A 19,320-nucleotide genomic window follows, 5' to 3' on the forward strand; every position below is an offset into this window, starting at 1 on the left:
TCTGAGCTGCTGGTGCTGCTGTTTGTTGTGGCGTGCTGACAAAGCTTTTCCACATTTCGGCCATGCTAACCCTGCCTTCTGAGGTGCTGGCGGTGCCCTGGTTGCGTTGGCGACCTCCTCCTCCTCCTCCTCTGCCTTGTGCTTCCACTGTGGCCCCGCTGTCAGATGGGAATGCCAGCAGCATGGCGTCTACCAGCGTGCGCTTGTACTCGCGCATCTTGCGATCGCGCTCCAGTGAGTGAATTAAGGACGGTACGTTGTCCTTGTAACGGGGATCCAGCAGCGTGGCCACCCAGTAATCAGCACAAGTTAGAATGTGGGCAACTCGGCGGTCGTTGTGGAGACACTGCAGCATGTAATCGCTCATGTGTGCCAGGCTGCCCAGAGGCAACGAAAGGCTGTCCTCTGTGGGAGGTGTATCGTCCGTGTCCTCTGTATCCCCCCAGCCACGCACCAGTGATGGCCATGAGCTGGCCTGGGTGCCACCCTGCTGTGAACATGGTTCCATCTCCTCCTCCAGCTCCTCCTCCTCCTCATCCTCCTCATCCTCCAGAACTGTGCCCCTGCTGGACAATTGCGTCCCTGGCGTTTGCGTGTGCAGGAACCCACCCTCGGAGCCCCTTGCGAATGACTGCCCTGAAAGCCTTGGAAATGTTACCTCTTCATCCTCCTCCTCCTCCTCATCCTGTGCCACATCCTCTTCCATCATCGCCCGAATTGTTTTTTCAAGGAGGCATAGAAGTGGGATAGTTAAGCTGAGAACGGCGTCATTGCCACTGGCCATGTTGGTGGAGTACTCAAAACAGCGCAACAAGGCACACAGGTCTCGCATGGAGGCCCAGTTAAATTAAATAGCGGAATAGAAAATATGATCCAAAAAAAGTGTATGTATATCACACGTACACAACCACACTGGGCCCCAATTACTATTGTTTGTACCCCTAAAAGGCTAGATGAGGAGTAGGGGGAGTATGGAACAGGCAGCACCCTCAAACCTTCAGAAGTATGAGATGAACCCCAACAACTTGGAAAGGTGGATCTCTCTCACACGTACCGACACAGACTATCCCGCAATTCAATTGATCCTCAAAGGTTTTTATTGAATAGCGGAATAGGAAATATGATCAAAAAAAGTGTATGTATCTCGCACGTACACAACCACACTAGGCCCCAATTACTATTGTTTGTACCCCTAAAAGGCTAGATGAGGAGTAGGGGGGGTATGGAACAGGCAGCACCCTCAAACCTTCAGAAGTATGAGATGAACCCCAACAACTTGGAAAGGTGGATCTCTCTCACACGTACCGACACAGACTATCCCCCAATTTAACTGATCCCCAAAGGTTTTTGATTAAATAGCGGAATAGAAAATATGATCCAAAAAAAGTGTATGTATATCACACGTACACAACCACACTAGGCCCCAATTACTATTGTTTGTACCCCTAAAAGGCTAGATGAGGAGTAGGGGGAGTATGGAACAGGCAGCACCCTCAAACCTTCAGAAGTATGAGATGAACCCCAACAACTTGGAAAGGTGGATCTCTCTCACACGTACCGACACAGACTATCCCGCAATTCAATTGATCCTCAAAGGTTTTTATTGAATAGCGGAATAGGAAATATGATCAAAAAAAGTGTATGTATCTCGCACGTACACAACCACACTAGGCCCCAATTACTATTGTTTGTACCCCTAAAAGGCTAGATGAGGAGTAGGGGGGGTATGGAACAGGCAGCACCCTCAAACCTTCAGAAGTATGAGATGAACCCCAACAACTTGGAAAGGTGGATCTCTCTCACACGTACCGACACAGACTATCCCCCAATTTAACTGATCCCCAAAGGTTTTTGATTAAATAGCGGAATAGAAAATATGATCCCAAAAAAGTGTATGTATATCACACGTACACAACCACACTGGGCCCCAATTACTATTGTTTGTACCCCTAAAAGGCTAGATGAGGAGTAGGGGGAGTATGGAACAGGCAGCACCCTCAAACCTTCAGAAGTATGAGATGAACCCCAACAACTTGGAAAGGTGGATCTCTCTCACACGTACCAACACAGACTATCCCCCAATTTAACTGATCCCCAAAGGTTTTTGATTAAATAGCGGAATAGAAAATATGATCCAAAAAAAGTGTATGTATATCACACGTACACAACCACACTAGGCCCCAATTACTATTGTTTGTACCCCTAAAAGGCTAGGAGTAGGGGGAGTATGGAACAGGCAGCACCCTCAAACCTTCAGAAGTATGAGATGAACCCCAACAACTTGGAAAGGTGGATCTCTCTCACACGTACCAACACAGACTATCCCCCAATTTAACTGATCCCCAAAGGTTTTTGATTAAATAGCGGAATAGAAAATATGATCCCAAAAAAGTGTATGTATATCACACGTACACAACCACACTAGGCCCCAATTACTATTGTTTGTACCCCTAAAAGGCTAGGAGTAGGGGGAGTATGGAACAGGCAGCACCCTCAAACCTTCAGAAGTATGAGATGAACCCCAACAACTTGGAAAGGTGGATCTCTCTCACACGTACCAACACAGACTATCTCCCAATTTAACTGATCCCCAAAGGTTTTTGATTAAATAGCGGAATAGAAAATATGATCCCAAAAAAGTGTATGTATATCACACGTACACAACCACACTAGGCCCCAATTACTATTGTTTGTACCCCTAAAAGGCTAGATGAGGAGTAGGGGGAGTATGGAACAGGCAGCACCCTCAAACCTTCAGAAGTATGAGATTGTGTTCACTGTACCCCACAAAGATTGAGTTCACTGCACCCCACAATGATTGTGTTCACTGCACCCCACAAAGATTGTGTTCACTGCACCTCACAAAGATTGTGTTCACTGTACCCCCCAAAGATTGTGTTCACTGCACCCCACAAAGATTCTGTTCACTGTACCCCACAAAGATTCTGTTCACTGCACCCCAAAAAGATTGTGTTCACTGCACCCCAAAAAGGATGTTGTTCACTGCACCCCAAAAAGGATGTTGTTCACTCCACCCCAAAAAGATTGTGTTCACTGCACCCCACAAAGATTGTGTTCACTGCACCCCAAAAAGATTGTGTTCACTGCACCCCAAAAATGATTTTGTTCACTGCACCCCAAAAAGGATTTTGTTCACTGCACCCCAAAAAGGATGTTGTTCACTCCACCCCAAAAAGATTGTGTTCACTGCACCCCACAAAGGATTTTGTTCACTGCACCCCAAAAAGATTGTGTTCACTGCACCCCAAAAAGGATGTTGTTCACTGCACCCCAAAAAGGATTTTGTTCACTGCACCCCAAAAAGATTGTGTTCACTGCACCCCACAAAGGATTTTGTTCACTGCACCCCACAAAGATTGTGTTCACTGCACACCAAAAAGGATTGTGTTCACTGCACCCCAAAAAGATTTTGTTCACTGCACCCCAAAAAGATTGTGTTCACTGCAGCCCAAAAAGATTGTGTTCACTGCAGCCCAAAAAGATTGTGTTCACTGCAGCCCAAAAAGATTGTGTTCACTGCAGCCCAAAAAGATTGTGTTCACTGCAGCCCAAAAAGATTGTGTTCACTGCAGCTCACACACAGAAAAATGGATGTGGATCACTGACACCTGCCTATCTCCAATCCCACACCACACAGCAATATCGATTGTAGTTTGTAGAACACAGTTTCCCTAAAATTCAGCAGACTCTGTCCCTAACAGGATTGAGAAGAGATCGTAGATCAGGATTGAGTGCAGATTCACCCCACCCCCCACACAGCAATATCGATTGTAGTTTGTAGAAGACACTGACCCTATAATTCAGCAGACTCTATCCCTAAAATGCCTACAACTCGCCCTGCCTAAACACTCCGACCTGTCCCTCAATTCTATCCGGACACAAATGGTTTTTTCCTGCCTATCTTTCCCTAATCAGCAGCCAGCACGTTGATGTGTGCTCTGTCCCTGAATCTAAGCAGCATAATGACGCCGCTGCGGCTGCCTCGAACTTATAAAGACTTGGTCACATGCTTCAGACGGCCAATCACAGCTACTGAGACATTTGCAGGCATGGCTGGGATGGCTTAAGGCACACCAGTTAAACGATTGTTGATTGGCTGTTGAAAGCCCGCCATGAAAAGAGCGCCAAAGCATGCAAAACCCGGAAATAAAACGACCGAACACGGATTTTTACCCGAACATACAGTAAAGTGTCCGTGTCCGTGTTCGGGTACAAAAAATCCAATTATTCGGTACGAACACGAATAATACAGTCCGTGTTCGCTCAACACTATTGAGGACCACTGGCCTAGGGGACCCTGGAAAAGTCTATACAGAGGGTGGGTAAAAGATGAGAGTGCTGCCACAACTTTGCAGTAAAAGTTTTATAATATTGATAAAATATCAGAGAATAAAGCCAAGACATTTTGGAGGCTCAAAATTCCCCCTTCATTGAAGCTGATAAACAAGATCATAATAAATCATATACATCCAAAGATTTAAAAGCTGCAAAATTGTAACAAATGATAAAAAAATGGTCTACTGGATGTCTCTGAATGGACTGGGCCCTAAATGCCGGTACCACTTGGTACAGTGTTCAGCCCTGTCCACTGGTAGCCTGCCATAGACTTTGACAGGCTGCCTGCAGTGGATCTGAATGCTGCACCTGTCCCTCACACGCATGCTAAAACGTTGGGAGGGACACACTGTACTGGAGGCCTAAGGAGGCTACATCATGTGTAAGGCAGTGGTGGTCCATGTGATATCCTTAATATTAGACAGTAGGACTTTGCTAAAAGACAGAAGGTTTCTGACAAATTATTGGAGATGATTTTGATATACTGTAACATTTTAGAAGTTAGGAGACATAATCCCATAGACAATAGGTCTACCCGGAGGGCGTTTAAAGGCTTTATGTATTTTTGGTAGATGGGAAAAAAGGAAATATGCTTGGGTTATCCATTTTTCAAAAGCATCTTTCATTTTTGCTTAGTAGTACATTTAAATACCGGTATTCAGTCAGGAGATTTACATTTAAAGTGGTTGTAAAGTCAGAAGTTTTTTTAATGTTAATGCATTCTATGCATTAAGATAAAAAGCCTTCTGTGTGCAGCAGCTCCCCTCATCCCCCCTAATACTTACCTGAGCCCATCTTGATCCAGCAATGTTGTGGGAGTGTCTCATCTGCCTGGGATTCTCCCTCCTCATTGGCTGAGATGGCAACGCTGCACCTTTGCTGTGAGGGGGGGAACTCAATAAGAGGGAGGGGCCAGGAGCCCCGAAGAGGGACCCGAGAAGAGGAGGATCTGGGCTGCTCTGTGCAAAACTGCTGCACAGTGTCAGTCCTGTATGTTTTTTTTTTCCATCAGGATTCTCTTTGCTTCACTGAGATAATCAGATCTATTCTGGAGTATAATACCTCCTCCCTTGTCTACATTTCTAATAAAGAAATCTGGCTTTTGCTACAAATTTTGTAGCGCTTGTCTCTTTTTTGTCACATATAAATATAAATAAATTCTGCCATTAGGATTTTTTAAAAAGCGGTAACAACGTTACCTTTGCAGTGGGCTGGGTAGGTTGTGGAGGGCTCCGGAAGGGAGTCTTGATACAACTTTTTATTTTGTTTAATATATGTTTATTGAAATTTAAAAAGACAAGGCAGAAAACATACTATAAATTTAACATACTATAACATACTAACATACTATAAAAGGAACCGTGACAGAATGGGGGTATAGCCCCAGACCAGACCATAGGGTATCTTAAAGCATAAAGGTCAAACTGGATACTACAACCCACAGGGCATACGAGGTTACAACCTAAGACAGTATTCCTCATGAAAAGGACGGATGGCGACAGACAAAATAATACAAGACAAGAGAGAGGAAACAGAATCAGGGTAGGAAAAGATGAAGGGGGGAAGAGAGAGAGAGGGAAAGAACATTGGGGAAAGGGATGGGGAAGGGTAAGCAGGCCTCGGGCGACAATTTGACAAACAAAATGCAAAACTGGAGAAAGGAAAAAGAGAGGGGGGGAGGGGAATCAAGGCACCAAGGTTACATGACATGCAGATCTAAATATTATGCATCAAACAATCAGATTAAAACAGTTATTGCGGTGAGGAATCGCAAGAATCTACGACAAGCGCAGAAATATATCCAGGGGTAGTTTTAAAGGCAGTCCAGGGGTACCAAATAGAAAGGAAGCGGTCCAGTTTATCACCGGATATGAAAGAGAGTTCTTCCAGTTGGCAAATAGTATCAACTGTAGCCACTGTTTAATCGTAGGAATGGTAGGTGTGCCCCAAAAGGCAGGTATGAGGGCCTTGGCCGCATTTAGTAGATGAGGCACGAGTGAACGTTTGTATCTAGACACAGGTTTAGCAGTACAGTGTAACAAAACAGCCCAGGGATCCAAAGGGAGGGCTTCCCCTGTGATTTCTCCAATAAAGCGAAGGACTTCCAACCAAAACGACCTTATCAAAGGGCAGTTCCACCAGATGTGCACATGTGAAGCTGTGTCTCCACAACTCCTCCAACATAACGGGGAGATGGTCGGAGACATTTTGTGCAGTTTCAGTGGGGTGTAATACCATCTGGATAGCAGTTTGTAATTGGATTCAGCCACTTTGGTGGAAATAGACGAGGTATGGGCTAAGGCAAGAACTTTGTCTTTTTGAGCATCTGGGATCTGGGAGACTAGGTCCGACTCCCATTTCTGTATAAAATCCAGGTAAGGCTGTCCTTGACGTGAAATAAGGGCTTTATAAAACTGTGATGTAGGATAAAGAGGGGAACCCCGGGGTTGAAACATGGCCTCAATTGGAGTTAGATCCGTGAGATCTCGAAAGGATGTGGCAGGGATTGGAGAAATGTGCGCAGCTGTCTGTGTCTCCAACGGTCCATAGTGGGTATTGACCCAAGAATGAGCTGCAAAGGTTTCAGAGCATTGGAGTGAATTACATGATGTAATAGAAGAGGACGCTTAGGTGACCACAGCTTGAAACCAGCATCCATAGATCCAGGAACAAAATAATTATAATGTAACAGGGGCATGAGGGGGGAATTAAAGTCCCAAGAAAACTTTTTATGAAGTTTATCCCAGACTGACAGAGTATAAATCGTCAAAGGAGAAGCGGATAAAGAGAGCCCTTGCGGAGCTGGGGATCCATGGAACCATAGTGAGATCAGCGCCACAGAGATCCCACTCAAGCTGCACCCAAAGTTTGGAGTCGGTGGAGTACTTTCAGTCGGCCATGCGAGTCAGCAAGATCGCATGGAAGTAATCCCTAATGTTAGGGATTGCAAGCCCCCCAGAACGCTTCGGAGGATAAAGTGTCATCCTAGCAATCCTGGGTCGCCTACCCTGCCAGATATTAGAGATTGCAATAAAGAAAAAAGACCTATAGGAACACCCAGCGACAACATTTGGAAAACAAAGAGGATACGAGATGTTCATCTTTACAATATTGGTTCTACCTAAGCAGGAATGAGGGAGGGGGGACCATTTCCGGAGGTCAGATTTGACCGTGTTCAACAGAGGAAGATAGTTATGATGGAAGAGGGAACTCAAATGAGGGGTAAGATAAACGGGGTAAGATAAACGCCTAGGTATTTCAATTTATCAGGACACCAGTGAAAAGGAAAGTGTGGGGTGAGAGAGGTGACCATTGAACCGGGAAGATTGATATTTAAGATTTCAGATTTAGACATATTGATTTTAAAATCCGAAAGCTGGCGAAAGACAGTGAAGGCCTTCATGAGGTTGGGGAGGGAGATGCAGGGTTGTTGGATAAATAATAATATGTCGTCTGTGTAGGCGGCATACTTATGCGTCCTCTAGCCCACGGTAACGCCATGAAAGTCACGAGTATGCCTGATAGTGGCCAAAAAAGGTTCAAGGGAAATGGCATTATGTAGCGTGAAAGGGGCGCTCAAAAGGCCGCTATTGCGCACCTGTGCAGAAGGATGGGAGTAAAAGGATGCAATGTGTTGCAGGGCCTTTGGGCCTAAGCCAAAGAACCGCAAGGTGGTCAGCAGATAGTCCCAGTCCACCCTTTCAAATGCTTTCTCAGCATCAGTCAATAAAAACAGGGTGGGCTGGAAGTGAGTGCGGACAAAGTGGATTATGGAGAGGGAGCCAAGGGAATTGTCCCTTGCCTCCCTCCCCGGAATGAAGCCCGTCTGGTATGTAGAGATCCAAGAAGGGATGAGGGGCAATAATCTATTAGCCAAGACTTTGGAATATAATTTAAGGTCCATGTTCAGAAGGGATATTGGGCGGTAACTGCCACAATCAGTGGGATCCTTGCCTGGTTTGGGCAAGACAGATATGTGAGCGAAGAGGGACTCAGGACGAAATCCCGCCGACTTAGAGATGGAATTGGCATAAGAGGTTAAATGGGGCAATAAGACATCTCCAAACACCTTATAGTACGCCACTGTATACCCCTCGGGGCCCGGAGCCTCACCCACATGCGTATTTTTCAGGGCCTGCTGGAATTCTTCTACCGAGAAGTCTTCCTCCAACTTTCTTAAAGAGCGCTTGGACACTTTAGGAATGTTAGTTTGCTTGAGATAGGCCCAGATACGTTTACGTTTTTCTGAAGGTGGGAGATGGCAGAGTTCGCCATCTACATGGTATAACTTGCTGTAAAATTCTCGAAATGCATTGGTAATCAAGGGGGAGGAACGGACCATAGAACCAGTAAGGGACTTTATCTTCTGTACAAATGCAGCTGTTTTTTGCTCTCTAAGGGGATCTAGCGAGCATCCTACTCGACTTGTCACCCCACTCTTAATACTTATGGGAAATCAGGTGGAACTTGCATTTAGTGCCCTTATCAAGCAATGAGCGTAGGTTTTCCCTTGCCTTGGTTAAGGCTGTCAGGTGGGAAATATGTAGTGACAGTTTATGAGACTTTTCCAAATCCGCCACTAAGCGAAGCTGTTCCATAATTAACTGACTCTGCTCTCGCTTCTTCTGCGCCCCTAGCTCTATGAGCTTACCCCGCATAGTAGCCTTATGGGCCTCCCAGACCAGTGAAGGTGCAGCATCACTAATAGCATTTTCAGTAAAATATTGTCGCAAAGCGCCGGTTAGGAGTGCAACATCCGAAGGATTGGAGAGCAGGGAGTCATTAAGCTTCCAGTTACTAGAGTGAGCAGGGAGGGAAGGCAAGGTCAGAGACACCAAAACGGGGGCATGGTCCGAGATGGTAGAACAACCAATGGAAGCAGAGCTCAGTACCGGTAAATGGAAATTTGATACAATGTTCTCTCACCTCCAGCTGTTCAGAGGCAGCATTTTGTAATAGATGTAAACCAGTCTCATTAGGAAGTATTAAGATAGCTATAGATAGATATGAGAGTTTCTTGACTTTGTCATTTGCATGTTATATTTCTAGTGTCAGTTTCCTGGTGAAAGATAAATCCTCAAAAAGGTTTGGTCTTGGAAAAAGTTCATATTCTATATTCAAATAACTTTGAATCAGTTTGAACGTTGAAACACTGGTTCCTGCTGATATTCTTTTTATTTCCTGTATTTTGCTTATCTTTAGCCAAATTCAGCCCTGTTAATCTCATAGCCACTTTAGGCTTCACAACCAATAGCCTCTCTTGCAATCCTCACACTGCCATATGCCATTTCTCCAGTTGTGCATCCTGCCTTCTGCTACTGATCAGTGTTTTCTCCAGTGCCAGTCTTGTTCAGGCACCTCCCCTACTTCACCCCCTCTGCCCACTACCATTTCTGTTCCCTTAGCACATTTAAACACAACAACCACCTACATTGGGTGCTGTGACCACACCAAAAACATCTAAAAGACACCATTCACAATTCCTGCCTACACCCACTTGGCACTATGCCATTCTGTTTTCACAGACTACTCCTATCTTTCTTCTGATACAGTATTAAGGTTGTACATTACATCACTAAGGCCTCTTTCACACAGCCAATAGCTCCACTATGAAAAGAAATCGGCAGTGGATAACTTTTCAGCAGAACAGCTTCATTCAGGAGGCAATCCTGACACTTCCTGGATGTTATATATAATAGTTGAGCTTGAATAAAGACAATAGTCCATCCAGTTCAACCTGTGTAGGTGTAAATCATTTCTCATACGCCTGAATGTTTTGATCCTTGAGTTGTATGTCCAAGAGTCTTTTAAAAGTAGCCATACTTCCTGCAGTTACTACCATTTGTGGTAGAGAATTCCACAGTCATGTAGCCCTTATTGTAAAGAACCACCTGCGTAGCCTAAGGTTAAAACGCTTCTCCTCTAAATGCAGTTTATGGTCTCGTGTCCTCATGCATTCCTTGTGACTGAATAGTTATTTTTCTATGCTCTGATCACCGTTAAGGTATTTGTAAATTGTATCATGTCCCCTCTCAGGCGTCTCTTCTCCAGGGAGAATAAATCAAGCACTTCTAAACGCTCCTCATAATTAAGGTCCTCCAATCCCCTAACAAGCTTTGTTGCCCTTCTCTGCACTCTCTCCAGCTCCAACACATCCCTTCTGAGGACCTGTGACCAGAACTGGACAGAATACTCCAAATGTGGTTGGACCAGTGTTTTATAAAGTGGAAGGATTATAGTTTTGTCTCTGGAATACATCCCCTTCCTTATGCATGCTAATATTCTGCCGGCTTTGGCAGCTGCAGCTTGACATTGCATGCTATTGCTAAATCTATCTTCTACTAAGACCCCCAGATCTTTCTCCATTTTGATACCCCCAGAGGTTCCCCCCCTAGCGTGTATTTTGCTTTTAGGTTATTAGTCCCTAAGTGCAATACCTTACACTTCTCCACATTAAACCTCATTTGACATGTAGTTGCCAACTCTGTTTTTTTGTTCAGGTCATTCTGCAGGATTTCTGTCTCCCGATGTGAAGTTGTTGCCCTGCTCAATTATGTGTCATCTGCAAAAACTGAGATCGAGCTAGTGACCCAGTCCTCAATGCTATTTATGAATAAATTGAACAAAATTGGACCCAGAACTATGGTTTGGGGGACCCCACTTACCACCGTAGACCGGTCCGAGTATGCGTTATTTACTACCACCCTTTGGATACGCCCCTGTAACCAGTTCCGTATCCAAGCGAAAACCTCGTGGTCGATGCCTGTGGACATTAATTTATAAATCAAGCGTTTGTGGGGAACAGTATCAAACGCCTTAGCAAAATCCAGGTACACCACATCCACAGGTTTCCCCCTGTCTAGCTCACAGCTAACCTCCTAGTAGAATGTTAACAGATTGGTTTGACACGAATGCCCCTTTGTAAACCCATGCTGATTACAGCTGATGATATTATTGACTTTAGCAAACTCTTGGATATAGTTCCTTATCCCCTCCAGAAGTTTACATACTATTGACGTCAGGCTGACTGGCCTCTAATTTCCTGGTCCATGTCTCTGCCCTTTTTTGAATATCGGTATCATGTTATCTTTCCTCCAGTCACCTGGTACAGTTCCTGTCATAATACTGTCAGCAAAGATCAGGAACAGTGGTCTAGATATCACCTTACTGAGTTCTTGCTTGCTTTTCTTGAAAGCCGATAAAGTCCCCTCCGATTTATATTTCTTGAATGCCATATGTTTTTCCCTACTAAGTCTCTTTACATTACGGCTAAGCCAGCCAGGTTTGGCTTTGGCTCTTTTAAATGTATTTCCCATTGGAATGCACTGCGAGATGCATTTGTTTAACCACTTTCCGACCGGCCAATTGCAAAAACACGGCCGCAAAGTGGTTGTCTAGTTCTGGGAGGGCGTACATGGACGTCCTCCCAGAATCGCGCTCCCGCGCGCCCCCTGGGGCACGCACACGGGAATGTCCGTGCTCGCCGGGTCCCGGGGACCCGACGCATCACGGATCGTGGTAAAGGGCCAATGAGATCGGTCCTTTACCACGTGATCGCTCCGTCCAATGACAGAGCGATCATGTCACAACAAACCGGCGCATGTCCGGTTCATTTCTCTCCTCTCCTCGGACGCTGTACACAGCAATCGCTACAGCGTGCGAGGAGAGGAGAGAAACTGCAGCTGCATGCCTCCTCTGCCTCAACTGTGCCCCATCAGTGCCTCATTGCGCCCCATCAGTTCCTCATTGCGCCCCATCAGTGCCTCATTGCGCCCCATCAGTGCCTCATTGCACCCCATCAGTGCCTCATTGCGCCCCATCAGTGCCTCATTGTGCCCCATTAGTGCCTCATTGTTCCCCATCAGTGCCTCATTGCGCCCCATCAGTGCCTCATTCGTGCCCCATCAGTGCCTCAGCCGTGCCCCATCCATGCATCATCCGTGCCTGATCCATGCATCATTCGTGCCTCATCCATGCATCATCCGTGTCACATCCGTGTCCACCCATGCCACCTCAGTGCTCATCAATGCCACATCCATGCCCATCCATGTCACATCCATGCCACATCCATGCTCATCCGTGCTCATCCATGCCTCATCCGTGCTCATCCATGCCTCATCCGTGCCTCATCTGTGCGACATCTGTGTCTGCCCATGCGGTCTCAGTGCTCATCCATGCTACATCCATGCTCATCCATCCCACATCTGTGCCCGCCTCAGTGCCACATCTATGCCACCTCAGTGCTCATCCGTGCCACATCAATGCCACGTCAGTGCTCATCCGTGCCACATCCATGCCACGTCAATGCTCATCCGTGCCACATCAATGCTATGTCACTGCTCATCTGTGTCACATCCATGCCACGTCAGGGTGCTCATCTGTGCCTCATCCATGCCACGTCAGTGCTCATCCATGCCACATAAATGCCACGTCAGGGCTAATCCATGCAACATCAGTGCTCATCAGTGCCACATCCATCCCACGTCAGTGCTCATCAGTGCCACATCCATGCCACGTCAGTGCTCATCTGTGCCTCATCAGTGCCACATCCATTCCACGTCAGTGCTCATCCGGGCCACATCCATGCCACATCAGTGCCACTACAATGCTTATTAGTGCCCTACAGGGTCTCACAAAATTGTAATGGGAAGTTAGGAAATGACGGTGCTCCTTGCATGTTGGGCCTCTGTATGTGGTCAGGCTGTGGAAAAGTGTCACATATGTGGTATCTCCATACTCAGGAAGAGTGGCAGAATGTATTTTGGGGCGTCATTTTTGCTATGTACATGCTATGTGTTAGAAATGTCTTATAAATGGACAACTTTGTGTAAAAAAAAATACGTTTTGGTTTTCTTTCCACATTTTCCAAAAACTTGTGGAAAAAAATGACATGTTCAAAAGACTCATTATGCCTCCTAGATCATGTGTTGGGGTGTTTTCTTTCCAAAATGGGGTCATTTTGTGGGTAATTCCATTGTCCAGGTGCTCCAGGACTTTCAAAAGTGTGATAAGTCGTCAGAAAATTATATGTGTAATTTTTGCTTCTAGAACGCCTGACGGTGCTCCTTGGATGTTGGGCCTCCGTATGTGGTCAGGCTGTGGAAAAGTGTCACACATGTGGTATCGCCATACTCAGGAGGAGTAGCACAATGTATTTTGGGGTGTAGTTGCAAGTATGCCTGTACAGTGTGTGAGAAATAACTTCGTATAATGACCATTTTGTGAAAAATATATATATTTTTTATTAAATCTTCATTTTGCAAAGAATTGTGGGAAAAAATTACAACTTCAAAAAACTCACCATGCCTCTTACTAAATACCTTGGAATGTCTACTTTCAAAAAAGGGGTCATTTGGGGGTATTTGTACTGTCCTGAATTGTTAGGGTCTCAAGAAATGAGATAGGCCGTCAGTACTTTAGGTGTGATCAATTTTCAATGATTGGCACCTTAGCTTGTAGACTCAATAACCTTCACAAAGACCAAAAAATGTATACTTAGTTGGGTTATTTTTACTAAAGATATGTAGCAGTATAAATTTTAGTCAAAATTTATGAAGAAAAATTAATAAATTTGCAAAATTTAAAACCAAAACGAAGAAAAATGCATTTTTTTACAAAATTTTTGGTCTTTTTTTATTTATAGTGCAAAAAATAAAAAAAAACCAATTATGATTAAATACCACCAAAAGAAAGCTCTGTTTGTGTAAAAAAAAGGATGAAAATTTCATATGGGGACAGTGTTGCATGACTAAGTAATTGTCATTCAAAATGTGAGAGCACTGAAAGCTGAAAATTGGTCTGGTTAGGAAGGGGGTTTAAGTGCCCAGTGGGTAAGTGGTTAATATGTTACTAAAGCATTCCCATTTTTCCCCTTTTACATTTTTTGTGTTTTTGTTGGCTTTTTTTTTTTTTTTACATTTTTCCAGCCAATTGGGGATTTTTGTATAGAAAGTCACAAATGCAAGCCAAGCACTTTGCTTGTGGTTGTGGCACAGCTACATTAACTTTAATTGACTTATTTGACAGGCAGCACCACCTATCAAACCTGGCATACAAAGTTAAATTGGCTGTGAGCACGAAGTGAAGCATCACTGCAGCTGCATATATACAGTCTCCGGTGGCTCTATGTTAGGTTTTAACTGAGCGGTCTGGGAGCAGGCTCAGGCTTCACCCTGGAAGACTGAGGAGGTCTCCACCCAGTAGATAGGAGGACCCCACCCAGGAGTTTGAAAGAACTGTGTAGAGGAGAAACAGGCAAGAGCCCTAGGCCTGAGGGCAAGAGCAAAGGGGCTCTTTTTGTCAAAAAAGATGCTAAACAACCCCTTTGCCGGTAACCCTTTATGATTGTGAACTATTTTCATCCATTTCCTATCTGCCCACAGCCTATAGATTGCAGGACAGGAGCGGCGCCGATGTGGGTAAATGTACCTTTACGTAACTCTGCATCGGTGGCTCCTGCGTGGCTCACAGAGAGCACACCCATAAGCCCAGTAATCTGTGTGTCCCCCAGACACAGTGGATCACATTACCGCTGTGTCCAGTTGATCACTTGGTTTTGTACCATGTGATTGCTGTGTTCAATCACAGCAATCCCATGGTAAACACAGTGAACCTAATGGAAACATTGGTTCTCTCTGCTCTCACACAGATCAGCTGTGAGAGCAGAGAGAACAGTTGCTGCAGCCTGTGAGTGTACAGCAGCCTGTCTCAGTGCATGTACACTCACAGACTGCAGTGCCAACCTGCCCCAGTGTCCCTGATCACTGTCCCCCAATGGAGAACAATAAATTGTGCAGCCAGCCCCTGTCACCTGTCCCAGTGCTACCAGTGCTCACTCCATACACCCTACCAACATCCTCATCAGTGCCATACCAGCGTCCTGATCACTGCCATACCCCATACTACCATCCTGAACACTTTCATATGCCATATTAGCGCCCTGATCACTGCCATTCGTCATACCAGCACCCTGATCACTGCCATACCAGCATCCTGATCACCACAATGCGCCATACCAGCACCATGACCACCGCCATTCCCCATGTCAGTGCCCTGATCACCGCCATACACCATACCAGCTTCCTGATCACCACCATACGTTTTACCAGCATCCTGATCACCACAATATGCCATACCAGCACCATTAATACTGCCATACCCCATACCCGCATCCTGATCACCACAATACGCCATCACCGCCATTCCCCATGTCAGTGTCTTGATCAATGCCACACACCATATCAGAGCCTTGATCACCGCCATATGCCATAACAGCATCCTGATCGCCACCATATGCCATACCAGCATCCTGATCACCATCATATGCCATACTAGCCTCCTGATCACCACCATACCAGCGCACTGATCACTGCCTTATACCACACCAGAATTCTGATCACCACCATATGCCATACCAGCGTCCTTATCACTGCCATACCCCATACCACTGTCCTGATCACTGCCATACTCCATACCACTGTACTGAACACTGCCATAACCCATACCATCATCCTGATCACTGCATTTGCCATATCAGCATTCTCATCCCCGCTATACACCATACCTGTATCCTGGCTATACCCCCATATCAGTGTTCTAAACATTGCCATACCTCTTTCCTGATCACTGCCATACCAGTAACCTGATCACCAATATATCAGCACCAGTGTTAACAGAGCCAATGTCCCTAATTGTTTTCACGGCCCTAGTCCTCCAGGACCTTTCAAAAATATGATAGATAGTCACAAATATGCGTAATTTATGCTCCTAGAACACCTTAACTACTTCCTGTCTAGTGATGTACTGGTACTAGCGATTCCAAAGCTGGTAAAAGTAATCCAAAGAGCCACTCAGATTATTTTTACAGGCAGTGGAAGGGGCCCCCTCCTTCTTTGTTCATGGGACCTTAAATGCTGCAGAAATATTTCTGTATCCTTCCCCAGATTCAATCCTGTCTCAGTGGTCTACAGACAATTCCTTGGACTTCATGGCTTAGTTTGTGCTCTGTTACCTGTGGACCTTATATAGACAGGTGTGTGCCTTTCCAAGTCATACCCAATCAACTGAATTTAACACAAGGTGGACTCCAATCAAGTTAAAGGATGATCAGTGGAAACAGGATGCACCTGAGCTCAATTGTGTCATGGCAAAAGCTGTGAATACTTATGTACATGGGTTTTTGTTTTTTTAATACAGTTGCAAGGATTTCAAACAAACTTCTTTCACATTGTCATTATGGAGTATTGTTTGAAGAAAATAGAGGAGGAAAATACTGAATTTAATCAATTTTGGAATAAGGCTGTAACATAACAAAATGTGGAAAAAGTAAAGCGGTGAATACTTTCCGGATGCAATGTACTACATTTGAGCTAATAATAATTATATATGCTGTATACTTTTATTAGAGGATTAAACACATGATTTTACAATATACTATGTTTTTATAATTGGTCATTGTTTTGCAGTTTTTAGATCTTTTGATTTATATTTTATATAATCTCTTTTGTCAGCCCTAATGAAGAGTTTTGAGCCCCTGAAACGCATTGGCATTATCCTTTAATATATTATCAAGATTAATAACCTTTTACTGAATGATATTAGGTTCTATAAGGTTATATCTGAGACATAGATGTAAAACACAAAAAAAAACACATTATATTTTGCAGTGTACTTTAGTGAGAGAAAATTAATTTTTTACTGCTCTTCAAGAACATCAGGGCTGTTTGACTCACCTGATGATGCCACAAATTTTGACTACAATCTTTGTCTTTCATTTTTCTTCACATCAGGAAGCAACTGAATTTGGAACACAAGCTGTATAAATAAAAGCAAACTGAGTAATCAAATTACTTTAGATTTATATGTGAATATATGTGAATATTCTTTGAAATTATTATTGAACTGAACATATTGATTTTACAAAATTAATATTTTTTTCAGACATTTGTTATACTTTTTTCCTGCGTTTTTGCAAGCAAAACGCAAGAACATGGTTTCCCTTTAAATCCTATGGGACTCTTCACACCACTGCTCTGCGGCTGCAGTGCTTTTTGAAAAGTTCTGCATGCTGCATTATTGGTGCAGTTTTCAAAACAGGACAAAAAACGCAGCTCCCCATTGAAATGAATAGAAAACACAGCATAAACGCATCAAAAGACATCAAAAACGCACCAATAATGCACCATGTTTTGCATTTTTGGTGTTTTTTGAGTCACATGTCCATTTTTCATAGGTGCTGGCAACCAGAAAATGCAACAGAAATGCACTAGAAACGCATCGAAACTGCGACAAAATCGCAGTAAAATGCATATACATTTTTACCTCGATTATGCTACAGAGCAGCGTGAAAGCAGCTTAAGCTTTGACAATAAAACCTAGAAGCTGATTTTCCTAATATGCACACACAGACAACACACATCATCAGAACAAACACTTAAAATGTAACTAAAGGCAAAACTTTTTTTTTTTTTTTTTTAAGTTTTGGATAGAGTGGAGAGGGATTACAATGTTTGTCAGTTTTTATTGCTGTCTTTGTCCCTGTTAGAGCGTTCAGATTCACCCTCACCATTTTTCCTGTTTACCGTTATCCTAAAAGTGAAAGTAAAAGAAAATCCCAAAGTAACAAAGGCGAAATCTTCCTATGGGGACACTAGTTCTGGTGACCTGGCGGGCCTCAAGAGACTAAATTATTTGGAGATTTCCTCTAACTTCCTGTTTTGGCTATGGGACAGGAAGTGAAGGTAAATCTCCCCAATTGGACAGAACAAAACCTTACATGGTTTTTAACCTTCCCTTTCTAAAAAAAAAAAAAAATGATTTGCCTATAGTTCTTTAAGGAAAATATACATAGATGTAGGGCAGACACATGCAGTCAGGGCCTTGTTCACAAAACCACAGTCACAGTAGGCAGGCAGAGACACACACATGATGCAAAGCTTAGCAGATAATACCACATACACGCACACATACCACACAGCCAAAAAACAGTACAGAAGGCATGCACAGGCAAGTTTGATGAGCCATGTGCTTATTGGAGCTTATGCGTATGTTGCATTCCAGATATCTATGCTAACTTATTGTATGTGCATAAGCAATTAACCTCCATGCCATTATGCACCATAGCATACAGTTGTGTGACTATGGTTTTAACTAAAAGCTTTGTTTACAATTAAATATTATAAACGCTACGTAAGCTACATAAATAATAACCTGCCTAAATAAAGCAAATACTGCATCTCTCAAGCACCAAAATATTTAGACAACAATGTTGCCGTTAAGCCCCCGTTCACACTGGGGCGACCTGTCAGGCGACCTGGTCGCCTGACAGGTCACCGTAGGTCGCCTGGCATAGAGAAGCTGCAGACCCGTTCTAATAGGAGCGACACAAGTCGCTCCGACTTAGAAAAAGGGTCCGGAGCTTCTTTGGGGCGACCTGGAGCGACCTGCATTGACTTCAATGTTATGAAGTCCGTGCCGGGCCGCTCCGAGGTCGCGGTGCGAGCAGCGCGCCGCGACCTGTGAGGTCGCCCCGGGAAGTCGGATCGCCCCAGTGTGAACGGGGTCTAAAGCCTCTTGTCACCCTTGTTTAGATTTGGATAGGGTGGTGAAAAAAATGTGTATACCTTCTCCCTTTGCAGTACGCTATGGCTTCTCTCGTTGGCTCATATGTCCCTACATATATACCAAACAGAAAGGTAAGTAAACCTACTCTTCATATACAGGGTTGTCTTTGTTTACAAGTGACCCTGTGATGAAAGGGGCACTTTAACCACTTCTGGACCGGAAGGTTTTACCCCCTTAATGACCAGGCCATTTTTTTTTTTTAGATTCGGCACTGCGTTAGTTTAACAGATTATTGTGCGTTCGCGTGAAGCTGTATCCAAAAAAAATTGATGTCCTTTTTTCATACAAATAGAGCTTTCATTTGGTGGTATTTGATCAACTGTACAATTTTTTTTTTTTTTT

General features: G+C 44.3%; 1 protein-coding gene across 1 annotated transcript in view; it reads right to left on the minus strand.

Annotated features, from left to right (window-relative positions):
- The window catches only part of SLC6A19 (solute carrier family 6 member 19), a 156,063-nt gene extending 138,924 nt beyond the window's left edge, over window positions 1–17,139 (minus strand). The window contains exon 1 of the mRNA XM_082258406.1: window positions 17,088–17,139. The gene's annotated coding sequence lies outside the window, so the exon portion shown is untranslated. The remainder of the gene's footprint in view (window positions 1–17,087) is intronic.
- Window positions 17,140–19,320: the final 2,181 nt, after the last annotated feature.

This window comes from Pelophylax lessonae (genome assembly GCF_965119305.1).
Source record: "Pelophylax lessonae genome assembly, chromosome: 5".
Lineage (NCBI taxonomy): Eukaryota > Metazoa > Chordata > Amphibia > Anura > Ranidae > Pelophylax > Pelophylax lessonae.